We start from the raw sequence: 22,245 nt of genomic DNA, 5'->3' as shown, positions 1-22,245 counted from the left end.
CAGGATATTGGACATCACTCATTCATAGAGTTGCCAGGAATCAGAGCTGACTCTACAGCACATAACAACAATAAATATATACTTCTGGTTTTTTGTGGGTTTTTATTGCTGAGGAAGATGAGCCCTGAGCTAACTTCCTCTTTTTTTGCTTGAGGAAGATTAGCCCTGAGCTAATATCTATGTCAATCTTCCTCCATTTTATATGTGGATTGCTGCCACATCATGGCTGCCAATGAGTGGTGTAGGTCCGTGCCTGGGATCTGAACCATGAACTGGGCCGCCGAAGTAGAGCATGCAAACTTAACCACTATGCCATGGGGCTGGCCTCCTGCTTTTTAAAAAATTAAAAATTTTATTTTCACTTGATAATATATTTTCCAGATCTTTTCATTATCAACACATAGATCTCTCGCATTTTTGTTTTCATGGGTAAATATATCCTATTTCATGGAGGTACTATAAACTAGTTAACCTGTCACCTACTAATGAACATTTAGGTTATTTCCAGTTTTTTATAAGTACAAAAATATCTTAATTTGTTCATAATATAAGACTGTTCACATATACACACATGCAGGTTTTCCTGGAAAACGTTTCTTTTTGGTCCACCTGGAATTTACTTTTGTTTAATGAATGAGGTAGGAGTCCAGACTTATTCTTCTAAGATGGCTAGTTGGTTGTTCTGATTCAAACATTAAGCAGACTATCTTTCCCCCCTGAGTTGACTGCTCCTACTGTCATGCACTGAATTCTCCTACTTGTTTGGGTGGACTGCCCAACTCTCTGCCTGCCCCACTGCTCTACCTCCACATCACTGACCTGCTCTGTGCTACTCTGATTTGGCCTAATTATCAAACTAATAACATACGATTTATTATCTGATGGGGTATTTCCTGGGGTCATTGAAAATGGGATTTCCTTGTGCTTGTTTATCTTATTGCTTTGGAAGATGGGTTTCATATTTCCACTATTTTTACCTCTGCAGCTGACTGAGGTCTGTAGTGATCAGCAAATCAATAAACTCTATATTAGTGATCTTCTAGTTTCCACTAGTAATAATTATTAAACTGGCAGTTGATGTTTTATTATAAATATTTATTTTGGTAAAAATGCTAAGTTGTAATTCACTCGGGTTCCCCACTAAGACGTGTGTGCTAACAAAATAAAACAGCGTGTTTGCTGTACAGATTCCCAAGTAAGGGCAGTTAATACAGTTATTGGATTATTCAAATAATGTACTGATTCTTGGGCACAGGTTAATCTGTATAAGAAATTTATTATACTTTTAGCCTCTTCCATTTTTGTTTTGATCACATTAACCAATATTAAAGACACTGATGATAATTAGAGAAAAGCTAAATTGCTCTTTCTCTCTAAACTAGTTTGGTACTATAGACATAGATTATAATTTAATAGAAAGTCACATGATTTAGAAAACTTATAATGTATGGTAATAACACCTTAAGTGGTATACATACCTATTAATCAAATTAAGGCATGAGTTACTTCTATTTTATAATTCAAAGGTAAGATCTTATGTAACATGTAGCTTTATAATTAGTTGAGTGAGCGCCCCAATAGAACTATATTTAAAAAACAAGTCCATCATGCATGTTCCCTAATACCTTCAATACTGTGATTTTGCTCTGAAATGTTACATATGATACATCTTTAACTCTACAATGAAGCTGCAAATTGAAAAACATCTTATAAGAAATCTCATACCTCTGTGGTTAGTTGTGTAGCTCTTGATGTGACATGAAGATTCTTATCGCCTTGTGTAGTAGGATTAACAAGGGCACCAGATGTTTGAGAGATCTTCAAAGTTTGATAGTTTTTCAACAGTTTTTCATTTTTCTCTTTCACTGATTTCAGGTCATGTTCCCATTCTTTGGTGATGGTCACATTTCTTTCCTCAAACTCTGTTGATTCATTTATTATAGCCTATTGAGTAGTAAAGACAACACTATAGCTTCTAAAATGAATTACGTATTAAAAAAACCACTATGGAAAATACTAGAGTTCTAGGACAAGGCATATGTTGAAATTCATTATTCAGAACATTCTAGAATAGTACTTTAAAAGAATGTGAACATTCTTTGTGGCTTGCACCAGTTCCTGACATTTCAGAAGACGCTGGATATTGATTATGAGAATAAAAGAAGAATAAGGACTAGAGAGGATTCATGTTGATTTGCAAGATGATAATCTCATTCTATTAGATCAGCACTGACATATGAAGAGGAATCTGAAGAACTGGTCAGGTTAAAATCATTATGTATGTTATGACATATATAATGTCATATATAAACATTAACTGACATCTAATAGCAGAGCATACCCAGTAAACTTAATAACAATCTATTTTCCTCTTTCATTTCAAACCTCAGTGTTTATAAGGAAAAAAATTTACTGACTTTTCGTAATCTGAAAATCTTCTATTTCCGTGCAGGGAGTAACAGCCAATCCATACCCTCGTTACATCAAAGGCTGACTCACTCTGAAATTGCTTCTATCATCTTTTTACTTCCTATTCTTATGGGATGTACTTTTTGCTCTCATCATGAATGCCTTCTTGGCCTTACCTGTATCTTTCTTTGTGGCTTTATGGTAGTTCTGTGAGATGCGGATCCTAAATTAGTTGTGTTCTTGCTGGCACCCTGGACTCTCCTTGGTTCTGGACTACTGACCCCACACCACACCAAGTTATCAATTGCTATGCTCAGATGGTGGAAGAAGCCACATATCCATGCTGATCCACAGAGCAGAAATCTCTACTTTCTAACCACAAGTGAGCCCTCAATATTATGAGAAAAACACTGAATTATATGGAAATTATCTTATCCCAAACACTGGTTTTATGCTTTTCTTCATTGATTGTGGACCATTTTTTTTTATTTTAAAAGCTCATTTACTGTTTTGCTAGCTTGGGGTATTCGACAAATGGGATTCACTATCCACAGGAAAACCTTTTTTAAAAATGTTATCTACATTTCAATGTGATTTAAGTATAGTTTCCAGATGAAATTAAAGTGTCAGGAAAGAACTACCCAAACAAATGAAATATAAAACCAATCTTAGGAGCTATAATATTAATCTAGCTCCCTTTGCTCCAACTGCCTATATAACAAGCAACTTTCTGATTAATGACAATTTTACCAGGTGTATGAGGTAGAGATTACTTCAGAAAGCCGAATGAATCTTCTCATCAGTGGAAAGTAAAACAAATTAATAAAACTGATCTCAAGCAATCTTGGTTCATATGAATCTGTCCACAAGGGCTGGTCACCTTGGGAACAATGATACAAACCACATGTTTGAACCTCACAGTTGAAGGATCAGCACGTATGATAGCAACAGCACCGAGGTGAGAAGCACAAGGCCTCACTAATTAGTGGACTAGAGCTGTCTTTGGCTTGACCACAGGTGCTGCCCACAGCCCTGAAACAGGCTAGCATCTCACCTTGTTTGAGGATACTTGGGGGAAAAGGCTCAGGTCCTACGGAAGCGAGAAAGGACAGAGGAAAATGGCAAGATTTGAGGTTTCACCAGTGGAAATGGATTGTTATACTGCAACATTTTATTATCTTCTTTACAAGTTGATATATTTAATTACCTTAAGGAAGCAAAATGTGTTAGAGGAAGAACACATTTACAGTCACTCTTTTTCAAATAAAAAAATAAAGAAGCATATACAAATAAATGAAAGAAAATATACTTAAAATTAAGTTGCTCTAAGTCTTTTTAAGAATGAGGCAGAAAAATTAAAGCAAACAAAAAAAAAGAATGAGCACCAAAAAAGTACTACTTACAATTATCTTTTTATTATAAAAGATATTCACTTCACAAATCCTATCATTTTCTTTCTGGATGCCATTTTTAAGCTTTCCTATATCAAAATGAGTATTCAACCACTCTTCCAAAAACTGGGTCATTTCTTTCCTATTACTCAGTACTTGTTGAAATTCCATCTTTACGCTGTGGAAGTCACATTCCGAAAAATCTTTGAGAATTTCCTGTGTGAAAAATAAGCATTGAATCTCCTGAATCTTAGGAAAGTTTTTATCTAAATATCAGACAAATATCATAAAAAGGGGAAAATAACCTTACTGAACTTTCACTTCTAATATTTTGAAGTAAACATAATTCTAATTTATCCTCATTATATTAGAAATATAATTCTAATTTAAATAATAAAATTTTGGCAGTATAGGCTATGTAACAGAGGCACATCTACAAATTCTGCCTTTTGGCATTTTTAAAACCTGTTCGAAACTATGAATCTGTGACAGTGTCTGAAGTGCTTCTGGATGCAGCTTTTCTGTGCATACAGCAGGCCTTGCATGCATACTGGGAACTGCAGGGGCCTCACACTGCTGGGTGAGAGCAGGACACTCCATGTGGGGTTGCTACAATACAAATGTCTGTGACTCCCAGTCACAGATCTAGGAAGTTTTAGAAGGCATTTGGAAACTTATTCTGGCCTTCCAAGAAATCCTACTTGCTGATATTAAGTCTACTTTTCTATATCTGTGTAGTTCTGAAAGGAGGCTAGTCTATGACTTGGCACTCTTTACATCTGGCCAGCTGTCATCCTGCAACCTATTTTTTTCTCCCCAAAGCCCCAGTAGTACATAGTTGTATATCCTAGTTCTAGGTCCTTCTGGTTCTTCTCTGTGGGACACTGCCACAGCATGGCCTGACGAGCAGTGCCAGGTCCACGCCTAGGATCTGAATCAGTGAACCCCAGGCTGCCAAAGCAGAGCACAGGAACCCACTTGCTACGCCACCAGGCTGGCCCCTCTGCAAGCTGTTTTTAATTTCATAAATGAAAATGACTCTAAGCACATGAAGAGGTACCTTTCTATTTGATAAAAAGACTTAAAATCTAATTAAATCCATTTTAAATAAATCATACCTCAATATGTAGATCCATTTTCTGGCTCAACTGGAGGTCCCCTAATTCTCTGGATGGTACATCATCATCTTGTTGAAGATGCTGCATTTTACTTAGCAGTTCATTTTGCTTTTCCACTTCATCAATAAAAACCATTTCAAGTTTACTGATGGATTCATGTTGTTCTTCCTTTATCTTTGTAACATGGCTTAACACATACTTGCAGGAAAACATGAAACAAATTGGGAAATGAAACTTTTATCACGTTTAGAGGAAGTTCTAAACTCTCAAGACTAAGAGGTGGGGCGGCTTGTCTTGTTTGTCTCTATCCTCTGAGGAGTGAGGAAGAAGGGAAGAACCTCTCTCTATTCCCAAGTTTCTACTCTCAGCGTCTTCGGAGAGTGACTTCCAGACCTCTAGTTTCTTATTTCTGACTTCCTTCTGGAGCTACCTCAGGGATGTCCTACAGTTACCTCAGATTCAATATGTTTACAATGTAACATGATGCCTTTCCCTATAAACCCACCTTTTTCTATTGCCTCCTTTTGGTTAATTATATCACGCAGTTTTCCCAGTGAGATTCATTTCAACATCCTCTCCTGCCTATGTCAGCTGGGTGGCCAACGTGAGTGTGCCCTGCCTCAGGACTTACCTGTCAAGTGTGGCTTAAAGGGGACAAGAATTCGAATGCCCTGGTTCTATGGACCTCATGAATAAGTTCTGGATATCTGATTGTTAGGCTTTTGAAGACTATTAGAGCCTGAGGGGCAATCTACCTAGGTAGGGAAGATACCGCTTCCTACTTCCTCAACTTCCACCATTCCTTAACAATTTACAATCTGGCCTCTTTCCTAACCACTCAACTAAAACTGCTCTGACAAAGGTCACCAGTAATCTCTATTGTCAACAATTGAGGGGATCTCTTCATTCATGTTCTGGCTGTCTGAAGCATCTGCCACTCTTGACCACTTCATCTTTGACACACTCTCCTCCACTGACTTGACCAATGGCACTTTTGCTCAGTTCTCTCTTATCTCTCTGACTTTTCCAACCTCAAACTCATGTGTTGCTCTCTTTTCTGCTACTGCCTCTTGAGAACTGATCTTTTCCAGAGTTCTCTTTTATCTTCACTCTATTATGCTTCTGGGTGGCCTCATTCACACCTGTTGTACTATCTATCACCAAATGCTGATGGATCCCACATCTTTATCTGTGGTCCTGATTTTTCTCCTGACAAACCTCAGATTCACAACTAAAAGCCTACTTGGTTTCTCTTCCTGGATGTTCCATTATAGGTATTTCTATCTCAAAACATCTCAAATTAAACACCAGATCTCTCCTCCTGCCTCACCTGCCTTCTCCCTTTCGTTTTTTCTTTCTATCAGTTAATGGCACCACTATCCACAAACCCGGCTAAGCCCAAATCCTGGGGCTCAGTCTGAACTTCCCTCCCCTCCCTCCACTGTCAAGCACATGGACCTACTATTGTAAACTGCCAAATATTTCTTTAACTTCTTTCATCCTTTCCATCCCTATGAATCCTTCCCCCATAGTACTGTCACCCATCACATCTCATCAGGACAATTGTAACTGCCTCTTGTCTCTTCTCTCTGCCACCAGGCTTATCATCCCCTGCAGACTCATTTCTTCTTTGTCTGTAGTGAAGTCTCTACAATGGCAACCCGATCACATTACTGCCACCACTTAAAATAACTGTCCAGTGACCCCTCCTCATCTCTAAAATGAATTCTAAGCTTTACTGCTTGAGCCCAGCTTCCAGTCCAGTCTTGTCTTCAACTTGTTCTCCAGGACATTGTCCACTACTGCACTTCTCACCTGTTCAAATGTCTGCCTCACCCACTGGACTAGGAGACATTTAGCGGTTGCTCATCTCTGTCTCCCCAGCACCCTGACACATTGTTAAGGCCAAAGGCAGAGCTCAGGTTTTGTTGAATGAGCAGGTCCTAGATGCACTGAGGATCCTGCACATGCTATTCTCAGACCCATGCCATCTTTAATTCAGTAGCAAATGTACTAATTAGCAAATACACCAACTCCCAAAGCAGGACTTAAATATACTGGTTTGTAACTGAAATTAATGGCAATATTTACAAAGATATTACTAAAACAGGTGGTACCTTGAGTTTCTTCATGACTCTGTGGAACTCCATGGAACATCTCTGGTTGACAGTGAGAAGTTTCTGAATCTGTCTGGTTTGTGGATGTGGAAGTGAGAGGTTTGCTTTTACTCTAATTGAAAGCTCTCTTTGGGTTTCAATTTCCCTCTCCAAGTCAAGGCAGAGTCCATTTAAGCACTCATAATGACTATCCATCTCTGTGTATCTCTTCAGAAGCTCCTAAAGGCAGTGAGAATTCATTCAATTTAATAATTCATTCTACTTTAACAATAAGTAGTCCTAGCTCTGGAATTGTAACAAAATTTATGCTTTAACACTTTCTATAGGGCAGAAATAAATTGAGACTTTTGTGTATAAAAAACAAAGAGAAAATGTTATTGTTGATTTTGGATTATAGAAATAATTATAATCATTGTGGAAATTTAAGAAGTTTAAACTGTAGGGGAGGAAGATATTTCCTCTACACGCTCTAGGTCCTTCTGGCTGGACAGCGAATTAAATTCACATGAGACAGAATAACAGGAGAAAATTAAACAAAGCTTTATAACATGTATACATGGGGGAGACCCAGGAAAACTGAGCAACTCACCAAAATGGCGGAAGCTCTCACCTTAAATATCATCTTCAGCTAAAGACAAAGGAGGATGTTGTGGGTAGGGGGAGTCAGTATGGGAGGTTACCAGACAAGTACAGTAAACAAGAGTAAGGTTATTATGCAGATTTAAGTCCTTGCCTTCCTCATTGATAAGAGTTTCTAGAGGTAAGGTCATCCCCCTTCTTCCTGGTACAGAGAGGGAGACATCTTTACAGATGGAGATTTCCCTTACAAATGGAAATGTCTCTTACAAAGGGTAACTTCTACTTTTCAGAGTTTCTCTCATGTCTGCAGTTTTTGAAAGTAACCAGCCCAAAATAATCTTCATGCCAAAGAGATATATCTTGGGGTGGCCAATTCTAATCCTCTATAAAACAGCTATAACAAAGAAAACCAGAAACAACCATTGTTATCATTTTGATACATTTTCTTTTAGTCTTCTAAACATCCATGATTTGAATGAACATTTACAAAGTTGGAAGAGAAATTTGCATGAATTCAATCTAGTATGTATTGTAGCTCAAGGCTGAATGCTAGCTTCTGTTGACAATAGGTGGTGTGAGTGAGCAGATAAAACTGATGAGGATCAAGGATGCCTCAGGGAGAAAAGCCCAAGGCTTCCTGGCCTACATACCAATCTATATCATCCTCACAGAAGCATGGGACATCCTGACCTCATTCAATCAGATTCTTACCCAAAGTTATAAGACCACCTGATAACCAGACTCCACCTGCACTGATACTTTTTTACCTAATTTTTCCTTTGTCTTGTAAAGAAGCAACTCACATACTTATGCCTTATAAATTTAGCCCTACCCTCAACCCATGTTTGCAGCTCTTCACTGCCCATAGGTCCTGTCCCCATGCTACTCCATGCTACTTCCTGAATAAAAGAGCACTACTGCCAGACCTTGAGAGTCCAAGAAATGTTTCTTTCGACTCCTCAGCTCACTGAGCCAGCATCAAAACGAGTGACAACAAATCACATGACCTACGTTCTATTATCTGCCTAGAATCTGAGATTTCTCACCTTTTATCAGAGTTAGAGTTCAGGTTCTAGCCCTGTCACTTCCTGACTGGGGAAATCCTTGAGCCATTCTCCCAACTACAAAATGAAGACTACAATAATTTCCACAAAGTTTTCTAGGGAATTAAGTAAAATGTTAGATAATATCTATATATAACCTATAAAATACATATAGACACTATAAATTAAAGGAAATAAAATTATATTTGTAGAAATGCTTCTATACCCAAGTTTTAAACTTAGACTTGGTTTCAAATCCTAATTTTACCAATTTACCAGCTGTGTGACCTTGGGCAATGACTAAACTTCCTCCTGGGCCTCAATTTCTTTGTTTATAAATGGAACAATAAACTCTGTCTCATGAGGTAAAGCACCCAGTCTAGTGCCTTATGTATGGCAGACACCCATTAGGCCTAGGCCCAGCAGCTCAACTTTCTAGAGACCAGACAGGTGACAAGCTGGTCAGGGCACAGGTGGAAGAACACTTTACATTCAATCGGGTATTAACATATTTAGTTCAGGGTGCTAAACAATAGAGTAAGGGGCTTCTGACAATAATGAGCTCTCCTTTTAATAATTTAAGGAAAACCTAGATAGATGTTCATTAATCTGGGATGTTGGAGAGGGGATTCTTGCCTTTGGTCTTAGGAGGAATCACCTTATGGTTGGAGCAGCACTGTCTAGTCATTCATTTGTACTTTTAATAACTACATATTGAAGGCTGACTTCTGTCAGGACTGTGCTAAGTGATGCAGCCATAAACACACAGAAGTCTTTAGGGATCTTGTGTTCTAATAGGGGTGACAGTAAATCCTGTTGGCTTTACCCTCACTACATGTTCAGAATCCACACACTTCTCACTGCTTCCACTACTACCTCTCTGGGCCAAGCCATCACCATCTTCGCATGATTACTGAAATTAGTCTTTCAAATAGTCTTCCTGCTATCACTTAATTTTCAACACAACAATCAGAGCTATCCCTTTAAAATGTAAGTCAGACCATGTCTCTCTCGTGGTCAAAACTCTCCAGTGGATCCACATCTCGTTCAGAGTAAAACCCAAAGTCTTTTAAAAGCCCCACAGCCTGCTTCCTCCTGTTAACTCTGACCTCGTTTCTCATTAGCTTTCCCCCTTGTTGATGTTGCTGGAGCCCACTAGGCAGCTTCTGCTTCAGGAGCTCTGTCCTTGCTGTTCTCCCTGCCTGTTCTGCTCTCCACCAGATACCTGTATGTCTCAACCATTGACTCCTTTCAGGTATATGCTGAAATACCACCTTTCCAGTGAAGCCTCAAAGTCATAAACCCTACTGTTTTTTTTCAAAGATTGGCACCTGAGCTAACATCTGTTGCCAATCTTTTTTCTTCTTCTCCCCAAAGCCTCCCCAGTACATAATTGTATATTCTAGTTGTGAGTGCCTCTGGTTGTGCTATGTGGGATGCTGTCTCAGCGTGGCCTGACAAGCGGTGCCATGTCTGTGCCCAGGATCTGAACTGGGGAAACCCTGGGCTGCCGAAGCGGGAGCACAAACTTAACCACTTGGCCCCAGGGCCGGCCCCAAACCCCACTGTTTTGTTTGTGTATGTATGCATATATGCACACACATATCTGTACTAGATTATGAAGTTTAGAAGAATACTGAGCATTATCTATTCATTCCATAGAGGTGCCTGTGACTCCACAGGCCTTTGGAAGGGCCCCAATATTTATTTGTAATTTGAACAGGGGCACTTACTTTTATCCTAAAGCACTTTTCTCTCAGGCTTTCTGTAAGGTGCTGTTTTCCATCACATAGCAACATTTTTTCATATTTTAATACCTCTTTGATGTTCTGTTGGTCCTGCTTGGATGGAAAGAAATAAACAAGGCTTCAGCTATAACTCCATTCATATATAATGTCTAATCATTTACTTTTTCAATTACACATTGTACATTATTTCAATAATGGAATGAAATATTATACTTGTAACACAAAAAAATGTAAAAAATGGTCAGAAAATGAATAATAGTATCATGAAGTCTTTTAGTGAGTAACCTCAACTCATTGGGGAAAAAAGTGGGAGAACCACATATTTTTTGGAGACAGAATCTGTTCCTGTAACCTTCATAGCTGCAAATTAGGTTTTAGATTTATCTCTGGTTCCTACTCTTCCAGATCTCTGCATTAGAATAATTATTGCCAACTAAACATGCTAGCACGACTGTCTGTACTGTCCATGGTGCTCCAAGCTCCATTCATATATTCTTCCAAGCACCTTGGACCAGAAAATTCATACCCTGTCTACATTTTGTATTTCTGACTACAAGTACAAAACAAAACATTTTCTCCCATTTGTTTATCTTATTTACTGCAGTACCCAGAAGACTAATTGTTCAATGATTATTGGTTGAATGAATTAAATCTCTTTATAAATTTAGTTAGGGTCCACATAAATATGATTCCCAAGTGTCTGATGTTTCTATTGAGATTGCAAATGATACTGTTTTCCACTTTATTCTTTCTTCACTATTGAAATATGAGAATGAAAAAGATTTTTATAGATTTCATAAACTTTCTTATTGATCTGAAGTTTACATTACTTTTTAGAGGATTCAGTTCAATTTCTTTTTTTGTATTCATCTTGCCTTCTTCCCTTCTAATGTCACTAACAAGAGCCCACGTCTAACCCTATCAGGTAGAGATAGAGAGATGGGCTATTTAATCTTTTGTAAATCGAATCCTTCAACTATTTCTCCATTGAGAATAATGCTATTTCTTGGTTTAAAAACTCTTTTAAAATTTCATTAAAGAAAATAGTCTGCTTATTGAACAAATTTTTTCTTAAAAATAAAGAATTAAAATGGTATTTTCTGAAATAGATTTTAGCTTCTTTTAAAACTGTACTTGCCTGTTTGTGTGAAAAGTTATAGTAATAGTTTTCCCATTATCCTCCGTTTGTAGAAATTTCCCGGAAAAAAAAAGTAAAAACATTGCTACCCTTTTCAAAAAAGCTTGTTTCTTATAAATAGTTACTAGATAGGGGTAGATTCTGAACTCGCTCTAGCTATCATTTCTCTTAAGGTTTCTCTGAATTGGTCTCTTTCCATTTTTGAGAGACTTTTATGCTCCTTAGCTCATCTCTCTCCTTAGCTACAATTCTTATTTCTTCAAGGCTTTCATAAAGTTTCTTAGTCAAGTGTAAGTTATCCATTTCCACATTTTGCATAGATAAATTTTGGGCCTCAAACTGCTTCTTCAATCCTTCCGTTTCATTCATTTTTTAATGAGTTTTACTGACATCTTCTTTCACTTTAAGAAGTTGAAGCTCTTTTTTCTGAAGTTCTCGGATCTTGAGATAATTATAAAACAAGTTAGAATGCAAACAGAACTCCTTCAAGGACGGAAAATAGTCTATTTGTTACATACAAGCACATATCTATGTCTATATATCTATTTCTATCTCCTTGCTGAGTCTACAAATAATTTTGGACACAACTACTCTCAAAAGAATAAAACAACAATACCTTTTCCTGTAATTCATCTTTTGCCTTATTTAAATCCTTTTGAATATTTGAAATCTGGGTTGTCTTTTCTGAAACTCTCTCTCTGAATTTATCAATAGTTTCCTGGTGTTCTTTCAAATGCATACGAGCAATTTTCAGTTCTTGTTGTGTTTCCAGATCCTTTATTATTAGAAGAAATTGAGAAATATGATAATATAAAGGCACATTATCTTTTCTTAATGATGAACTAGTTAAAGTAAAAAAATGCATTCTCACAGTTAAAGACCACCAACACACCACCCCCAAATCAGAACAGTATGGAAGGATAGAGAGTACAGACCCTGTCCCTCACCTCGCCCATCCTAGTCCTGCTCCTTGTTGAACTGGCTGCTTGCTCTTCTCCTTTCAGACCCCTTGGACACCCTTCTAGATCAACGTCACAGAAAAAGTGTCCCATTCTTATGCTTAGTGTTCCCTTATACAGACAAACCCCACTTAGCCAGTGCCTTATGGCGGACACTTGGATTGCTTTTAGCTTTTGTTTACCACAAACAATGCTGCAGTGAATGCTGTTGTATTTCTGCCCAAATGTGTGAATATATTGGTTGGATAAATTCCTAGGAATGGAATTGCTGTAACAAACGTATATGCTGATAAATTTTTAATAAGATATTGTCAAACTGTCTCCCTAAAAGGCTATAACATTTACTTTTTCACCAACAGTATCATTTATTTAAAAGAGAAGGAAGCTTCTTGTATTAAAAATATGTGTGCTGGACAGGAAGAAAGAGTATAACTCACTCTAGCTATGGTTTCTTGTAGGTTTGCCTTCAGTTGGTCTCTCTCCAGTTTGAGTGCCTCTTCCACTTTTCTTAGATTATCTCTTTCTTTCATTACAGATTTCATTTCTTCAAGATTTTCATGAAGTTTCTGAGCCAAGTTTAAGTTTTCCGTTTCTATTTTATCCAGAGTTAAACTTTGGGCCTTGAATTGTTTCTTCAATCGCTCTATCTCGGACATTTTTTTCTGTGTCTCACTGACATCTTCTTTTAACTTAAAAAGCTGATGTTCATTTGCCTTAAGTTCTTGGATCTTATCAAGATAATCATAAAATAACATGTCAGGATACAGATGGTTTTTAAGACAAGTATAAAGAATAGTTTCTAAATTGATTAAGACAATAGGCTTCTAATGTCACTCATTAATATTCTGCATAATTCCACACAGAATTTATTTTCTTTTGAGATTATATACGTAAGTGTATATATAATATACACACAAGTGTGTACATATGTACATATACACACAAGTGTACATATATATACATATATATACTTGTGCATATATACACATGTATATAGATGCACTCATGTACATATACACATAAGTGCACTAATCTTAAGTGTATAGTTCAATTATTCTTGACATATGTTTACATCTATGTAATAACAACCCAGATTAAAATATAGAACATTTCTAGCACCCCAAAAAGTTCCTGTGTGCCCCCTTACTACAGCCAACCACTATCATGACCTTGGTCATCTTAGGTGACTTTGCCTATTTTTGAACTTATAAACCACAAGGTGTAAATCCATTCTCCCAGTGAAAGGCATCTGAGTTGTTTTCAGTTTTCCACTATTATGATTAGAGCTGCTATGAACATTCTTGTACATATCTTTATGTGGAAGTATGCGTTCTTTTCTCTCAGGTACATACCTATAATCGCTGGGCCACAGGCATGTACATGTTCAGTGTCAGTAAACACTGCCAACGTGTCTTCCAATGTGGCTAAACTATTTCATATCCCCAGAGGATTATAGGCACAAATAAGTCAGACAGCCAATCAAATAACCCTCCCCTCCCCCCATACCTTTTCTTGTAATTTAGTGTTTGAATTTTCTAAATCCATCTGCATATTTGATATTTCATCTGTCTTCTCAGAAACAATCCCTCTGAGTTTATCAATAATTTCCTGGTGCTCCTTCAGATGCATGTGAGCAATTCTTAGTTCCTCTTGTTTTTCCAGATTCTTCATCATTAGAGAAATTTTGAGAACAGTGACATATCTTAATGTTAAAATGTTAGTATTTTTTTAATGAAAATAACATATTTTCTTAGTAAAAATAATAAAACTATTACTTCTTACTCTGTATTTTTGTTGTTAGAAAGTGATAAGCTTTTCCTCCCCGTCCCCACCTCCCACAGCCTGCTTCCACTTTCCAGAGGCAAACATGTTATATGTGCACTATTCTACAGCTTGCTTTTCCTCCTAAGAGTCATTCTGGGCTTTCCATATTAGGACGGTCAAATCTATTCCATTTTTTTATTAGGTGTTGCATAGTATTCTGACATATTGCTCTTGTTTACCCAGTTTCCTTCTGATGGACATTCAGATTGTATCCCATTTTTTATTACAAATTGCTACAATGAACAACACTGTGGTGTATATATGTGTATGTATATATATATTTCTTTATCTTAACAATTGATTAAGTATACATGTAGGATAAAGTCTATGAAGAAAATATTGCTTACAGAATTTACAATTTTCAAGAACAATACCAAGTTACGTGCCTAAAAGTTTCTATCAGTTCACTCACACCAGCAGCACCATCATGTGAAAGCAGGGCTCACTGCTGTCAGCAAAGCCCACGCTTCCTCACGAGGGAGGGAAGGAGTATCGCTTACTGTAGCTTCCGTCTCTCGCAGGCTTTCCCTGAGCTGCTCTCGCTCCGTTCTGAGGGTTTCCTCCACTCTTCTGAGGCCATCTCTTTCCTTAGCAACAAGTTTTATTTCTTCAAGGTTCTCAAGATGTTTCTGAGTCAATTTGAACTTCTCTGTTTCTATAGTTTCCAGAGTTGAATTCTGGGCCTCTAATTGCTTCTTCAATTGCTCTGTTTGATGCATATTTTCCTTGAGATCATTTTTTGCCTTAAGAAGTTGATGTTCTTTCTCCTGAAGTTCTTGGATCTTGAGATAAGCATACAATAAATTATGATATAGATAGATTTTATAAAAAGCTAAATAATAGTTTCTAAATTAATAGGCAAATCTTTACTTGTCTCCAATTTTAGGCTAACTCATATCTTGTTTCTTTACACAAAAGACCTGATTCAAACTCTCAGCTACTCAGATAACAACTTTAAAAAAATACCTGTGCTTTTAAGGCAGTATTTGTGTTTTCTAAATGTATTTGCATATTTAATATTTCATCTGTCTTCTCTGAAACAACTTCTCTGAGTTTATCAATAGTTTCTTGGTGTTCTTTCAGATGCATGTGAGCAATTTTGAGTTCTTCTTTTGTTTCCAGACCCTTTATTAGCATGTGAAGTTTAAAGAATATTTTAACAACATCATCTCAACACTGCCCCCCTTCCCAATTGGCTCAGTTTTAAGGAAACACAACAGATGAAGAAAAGGGTCTAACTGACCTTAACTTCAATTCTTCTTATGTATTCTTTAAGTTTCTCTCTCTCTACTTCAAAGGACTCTTGTAATTTCTGTAGATCATTTCTTTCTTTGGTTATGGATTTTATGTCCTCATAATTTTCACGGAGTTTCTGAGCCAACTCTAGCCTCTCCATTTTCATACGTTCCAACGTTAATTCTCGGTTCCTTAATTCATTCTTTATATTCTCCACGTCATTCATCTTTTCCTGCATCTTACTCATCTCTTCTTGTACACTAAGAAGTTGTTGCTGTTTTTCTTGGAGTTGTTGGCTCTTAAGAAATAAAGTTTTTATTATTACCATTTTGCCATATTATCTTAAAATTCTTATGTAAAATGTACTTTGCCAAACTGAGAGAATCATTATCACAGCCCTGCACACTACCCTAGTGGAAACAGACAAGCAGCACTGAAAGTAAAGCAGCTTCTAGGCATAGTGTCTGTACTGGGCTGAAGAGGGTCCCACCCAAAATTCAAGTCTACCCAGAACCTCAATGTGATCCGATTTGGAAAGAGGGTTTTTGCAGATGTAATTAGTTAAGGATTGAGAAGATACCCTACTGGACTAGGGTTGGGCCCTAAATCCAATGAGAATGTCCTCATAAGAGACGGGAAAGGACGCACAGAGACACAGAGAAGATCCTGTGAAGATGGAGACAGAGATTGAAGTGATGCAGCTACAGAACAAGGACTATCGAGGACAGCGGGAGCCACGGATAGCACAAGGCAAGGAAGGACTCTTCTCTAGAGCCTTCAGAAGAAGCATGGTCCTCCGACACCATGATTTTGGAATTCGAGAATCTAGAAATGTGACAGAATAAATTTCCATTGTTTTTATGCCAGCAAGTTTATGATAATTTGACACAGAAGTCCTAAGAAACTAACATAGTGTCACTTGGTTAATCAAGGAGGCAAAGTAAAAATGCGAAAAATTTAAAAAGAAAAGAGACTGACTAAATATATAGATGTACCTGGCAAATAAACTGTAATTCCTCATCTCTTAAAACCTTTTTGGATAATTTATTTTTAGTTCCAATAAGGTCTTTAGGGGATGGCCCACACAAACACTGAGGCATTAACTTTTACATAAGCCTATTGATATCACCTCTTTGGGAGGAGTATGAAATAGACAGGAGGTTTTAGTAAATTCAATTAGGTTATAGTGAAAGGGATGAGAATTAAGAGAACATATATTAGGAAAAAAACATTCCACAGAAGCACAATGGAAACACTACGCTATTTATAATGCATGTAGCACTGTTCTTAGGATAAACAGAAAGATATCAGTGGGTCCATTTTAGAATTACTAGAGCAGTACAATTGTTCTAACAGTCTTAGCTCTTACACAATTATATTACAACAGCACCTTACTTCTAAAAAAGAAATAATTCAGGAACTTGCAAACATCTAAGAGATGGTAATAGTGACAAATCTTAGAGTTTAGAGAATGACTAATATAGCTCTATATAAGGGCAGGAGCTTTGTTTTACTGACTAATGTATATCAAGTGCCCAGAACAGTGCCTGGCCCACGGTAATGCTCAATAAATATTTGATGAATGAATGAATACATCATGAGTAGTTTAGATGAACCAAGGCCCCCTCTCATTGAAAGACTCTAGGATAATATAATACACACAAAAGAGGTTAGCTAAGATCCTAGTGTGAGTTCAAACTGTCCAAAATATTAGCATTGAGAGCTGTTCATTTGGGAGGTACATTCTATTTCTGGAATTTAGGTCTATTAGAACCAAAATTTATCACCAAAAAAAAAAAAGTTTAGTCAGGAAATATGGCCAGGAAGATAACTTTAAAAATTCACCTTTTCCTTTAGCTTTTCTTCAACTTCTGCCAGTTTCTCACAGGTCCTAGAAAGCTCTTTCTCTTTCTTTATGGTACAGTTCTTTTCTTGTGCAACTATCTCTTGTTGCTTTTTAAGTTCACCTCTAAGAATTCTTAATTCTTCCTGGTTTTCAATGGTCTAGAATTTTTAAAAAGTTGAGATTAAATGACACTAGCTTACATTTAGGAAATCAGGTAAAAATCAGCATTTACCTCAGCCTGAAAATGGAGAAATCATGGCAAACTATATTGGAAAAGACTAACTTAAAAAGAAAGTGAGTCTATTTTGATCATGTAAATGCCAAGAATCTGCTTTCTTATGCTGTTTCTTTATTGCTCAACTTACATTCCTACCACGAGAATTAGAACTGGATTTAGTATTCCATCATAAGAGGTTTGCTTGTTTTCTACCCTGAAGCCAAAAGAGACTGTTTCTAAGCTTTCATCGATAGACGATGAGACTGCAGGTTATAGGCTTTTCATATGCTGGGATGGCTTTGATTTTGAGCAAGCTCAAAACAGCAGCCGTCCTTTGCTAGCATGAATTGGACTAATCTTAGTTATTATGCTTAAAGAGTGACATTCTCAAGTATCAAGACCAAAAAACATTACAAGACAGATACCGAGAAGAAAATACAACTTTTGTCTGTACTCTTATTTACATTCAGCTCTTTGACCAAACAGACAATCCTAAGAAACATGGAAAATTACACAAAAGGTCAGGGTCTACTGTGATCCATAGCAAACTTCTGAAAATATTAATTTCAATCTATTACACATTAGATTGCCCCCACATATAGAAACAAAAACTAAAGTAGGTTTGAAAATATTGGCAAACATTAACAACAATTAAACATGAAATTTAAGAAAAATTACAACAGCATAAATAAAATAGAAACACTTAGGAACCAATTAACAAAATATGTCCAAGATCTGTACATTGAAATCTATACAACACATCACTGAGAGAACAGTTTATAGAAAGATACACAATAAGCACATAAAAAGATGCTCAACATCTTTAGTCATTAGGGAAAGGCAAATCAAAACAAGGTTACACCCAATAGAAATGGCTAAAATTAAAAACACCAATAATATGAAGTGTTGGTGGGGATGTGGAGCCATCAGAATTCTCTTAATGTGCTGATGAGAATGTAAAACGGTGCAACTATACTTTGGAAATCAGCCTAGTAAATTCTTACCAAGCTAAACATACATCTCCCTATGACCCAGCTATTTCACTTAGATCCATACTCTAGAGAAATAAAAAATATATGTTCATAAAAACATTTGTATGAGAATGTTTATAGCAGCTTTATTCAAAATACCCAAATAGTAGAGATAACTCAAATTTCCATCAATATAGGAGAAAGGCTAAACAAATTGTGGCCTATTCATACACCGGAAGACTACCAAGCAGTAAAAAGGAGTGTAGAAAGAAGTGAGACAAAAGAGCACATGCAGTGTGATTCTATTTGTGTGAAGTTCTAGAAGAGACAGTGAGCTGAGGTGGAAAACATCAGGACAGTGACTATGTGGGGCAGAGGATGAGATCAGGATTGCCTGGGTGGAGGTGGGAGGGAACTTGCTGGGGTGGAGAGAACACAAGTAGAGACATTTGTCAAAAGTCATCACACTGGACACTCACATCAGATACATTTATTGCATGTAAATTATACCTCAATAAAGTTGTAAAAATCTAAAACATACAAAGACAAAAACACATTGCTGAATCTCACCATTCCAATACTGTCCCTCAAGTCAGTCTTCAGTTGCTCCTTTTCTGCAGTAACCCTCTCTAACATTTGTCGCAGTGCTGTTTTCTCCTGTATTAAAGAAAATATCTTTCTCTGTTGTTCAGTTAGCTCATTATCAACATCTGCAATCAGCACTTGGGTTTTTTTGGCTTCCAAACTCTGCTTTTTATCTATGCCAACCATCTAAAATATTAATACATTAGAGAAGAATTTCTTAGTAACAGTTTTAATAATAAAAATAGCCAAACTTCTATTACTTATTATGTACCAGGCACTATTTTCACACAGTGACACATTTAATCTTCCCCATAACCTTACAAGGTAGGCACTATTACTATCTCCGTTTGACAGGCAAGGAAACTGAATCCCAGAGAGGGTAGGTCACTTGCCCAAGGTCACTCAGAGAAGTTATCAGGCTTTGAATCCAAGTGGTCTGGTTCCAGAGCTCATGCTCTTGTGCCTGTTCACTGGTAAGAGCTATGTGGACAGCTATAGATAATTCACAACTATCTTCATGTACGATGGGTTAACCTGGCTTTATGAAGGAGTAAGCCAGCTTAAACTCTCCCTCTTTATTTCTTTCCTTCAAAAGCTGGAAACCATAACTTATGCCCTACTACTAACAAATCTTTATTTTCAGAGTTTTATTATAGATAAGAGGGCAAAAGAGTTTTGTTAGAAACATATTTCATATTATAGTAGCATAATTCACCTTTTCATATTTTTCATATACTGCTTAAGAAAAGCATGTTATATAAATCCATTTATCCATAAATAAGTCTTAACCAAAGGTAACCTGATACATGGACTCCTTGGTAAAAGGAGACAAAGATTGATGTTACCAGTATGAAATTAGGGTATCACCATATAATCCTATACTAGCCCAGTAAAAACACTCAGCTGAATATTGGTCACAGATGTTTAAAAAGTTTTTATAATAATCTATATTTAATTAGAAAAAAAAGAAAAAGAAAAAAAATCATCCAATGACACCAACTTCACACAACCACTATTAGAATTTGGGAATATTTCCTTCCAGAGTTTCTTCTATTAAAAGAATTTTTTTAACATTGCAATTATGACTACTTTACATATAAGATCCTTTTTAGTTTTTCTTTCCCACTTAGATTAGATGATATGCATTTTCCCATGCTGTTACATAATCTCCAAATTATAATTTTTAGTAGTTGCTCAATTCTCTAGAGTGGATACAGACAAACCATATTTCATTTGGTTAGCCCCTTCTTTTTGGCAATCTGCATGAGCTTCTACAAGGATGAGCAGAGAGCTAACTACAACTACAGGAGAAATTAAGGCAGGAACACAGAGTCTTTGGGATTAGTCAGTCAGCTACTATAATTCAGAATCTTGCATCTTTACTCCTAAATATGGAAATGTACACAAAACAAAGCAGATTGAGACAAAGTGCAAAACTGAACTCAGCCTAGAAAGTATTCCAGCTACCATGGTTATGAGCAAATCTAATAGGTCTAATTATTAAATAAGGAAAAAAATTGTGTCCTTTATATGAGAATAAGCCTACTAATCACAAAGTTTAAAATTTCTGTTGAGACACACTAGAGAAACTCATTTCCAGAGAGAGACACATCAAGCAGGATTGAAAACGGGCACTCCTAGAGGCTTCATGATAGACCTACTAGGCTATCATAGGCTGCCCTCTGGTGCTCTGATAAACAGGTTTATCTGGAAATCCCTAGACCCACTGCTTTATCCTCATGGGTGATTCCAGCATGAACACGATTTCACAAGACCAAGCTCACCTCAGCATTGCATCCCAGATTTCAGAAACCCTGATGAACAGAATGGCCCAGGAGAATTTCCAGTTAGACCCTTTTATCAACACAGATGATTCCAGCATGAACTTAATACCACAGACTGGCTGGTCCGGTGAGTGTAACTCTCCTTTTCCCTCACTCCGCCTCTACTGCTCCTTCTCATGGGGCCCTGTGACTGCATTTTGCATTTGTTTAAAAGCGGCTACTGACTGTGCATTTATTTTCAAAAAACTATTGAAAAACCTTTCCCCTTATAAAAGTGGAAGTCATAAATTTTAAATCAAGGTCAAGTGCCTTTGGCCCATAGTTGACCCAAAATATAGATAAACTGAGAATACAAGATACAGAGCAAGTGAAAATGCTTTCTAGGAAAGAATGACTGAAGCATAGGGAGAGAGGAAGAGAAAGCTCCTTTTCCAAGGCAGGAATATTGTACCCCAGAGTAAATGGGAAAAAAGAAGCTCATTATATAGAGTAATAGTATATAAAGGTATATAGAGGTTTCTTTACATAAGTTGGATCTTACTGAATTGTTCTTTAGTATGTATCTGTTTTTATTTAATAATGTATCCTGGAAATTTTCCAATTGTAGATAATGTCTACTTTAAAGAAATTCCATGACTATACAAAACTCTATTACATTTCTATACATTAACAATAAACAATTAAAAAAGGAAATAGAGAAAACAATCCATTTACAAAAGCATCAAAAAGAATAAAATATTAAGGAATAAACTTAACCAAGATGGCAAAGGCTTGTACAATGAAAACTACAAAATGTATCTGAAATACATTAAAGACACAAATAAATGGAAAGACGTCTCATGTTCACAGATTGGAAGACTTAATATTGTTAAGAAGTCAATGCTACCCAAAGCGATCTACAAATTTAATGCAATCCCTATAAAATCCTAATAGTGTTTTGCAGAAATAGAAAAATCCACCCTGAAATTCATATGGAATCTCAAGGGACTCCAAACAGGCAAAACAATCTTGAAAAAAGAACAGAGCTGAGGGTCTCACACACCCTGATTTCAAAACTTACTACAAAGTTATAGTAATCAAAACAGCTCAGTACTGGCATAAAGACAGATATATAGACCAATGAAATAGAAAACAGAGCCCAGAAATAAACCTTTGCATATGGTCAAATGATCTTTAACAAGGATGTCAAGACCATTCAATCATAAAGGATGGTATCTTCAACAAATGGTGTTGGGAAAACTGGATATCTCATGCAGAAGAAAGAAGTTGGGCCCTTACTT

At 36.7% G+C, this 22,245-nt stretch overlaps 1 protein-coding gene and 1 pseudogene across 1 annotated transcript in view; one reads left to right on the top strand and one right to left on the bottom strand.

The window, feature by feature from the left end:
- Positions 1-22,245, bottom strand: part of LOC139042832 (centromere-associated protein E-like) — a 73,323-nt pseudogene that overhangs the window by 8,595 nt on the left and 42,483 nt on the right.
- LOC139042833 (collagen alpha-2(I) chain-like) overlaps positions 1-22,245 on the top strand; it is a 51,580-nt gene that overhangs the window by 23,855 nt on the left and 5,480 nt on the right. The gene's annotated exons all lie outside the window — the stretch shown is intronic.

The sequence above is a fragment of the Equus asinus genome, unplaced genomic scaffold (genome assembly GCF_041296235.1).
Source record: "Equus asinus isolate D_3611 breed Donkey unplaced genomic scaffold, EquAss-T2T_v2 contig_1, whole genome shotgun sequence".
NCBI classification, from domain to species: domain Eukaryota; kingdom Metazoa; phylum Chordata; class Mammalia; order Perissodactyla; family Equidae; genus Equus; species Equus asinus.
The sequence above is the reverse complement of the archived record's forward strand: the minus strand, read 5'-3'. Positions and strand labels throughout refer to the sequence as shown.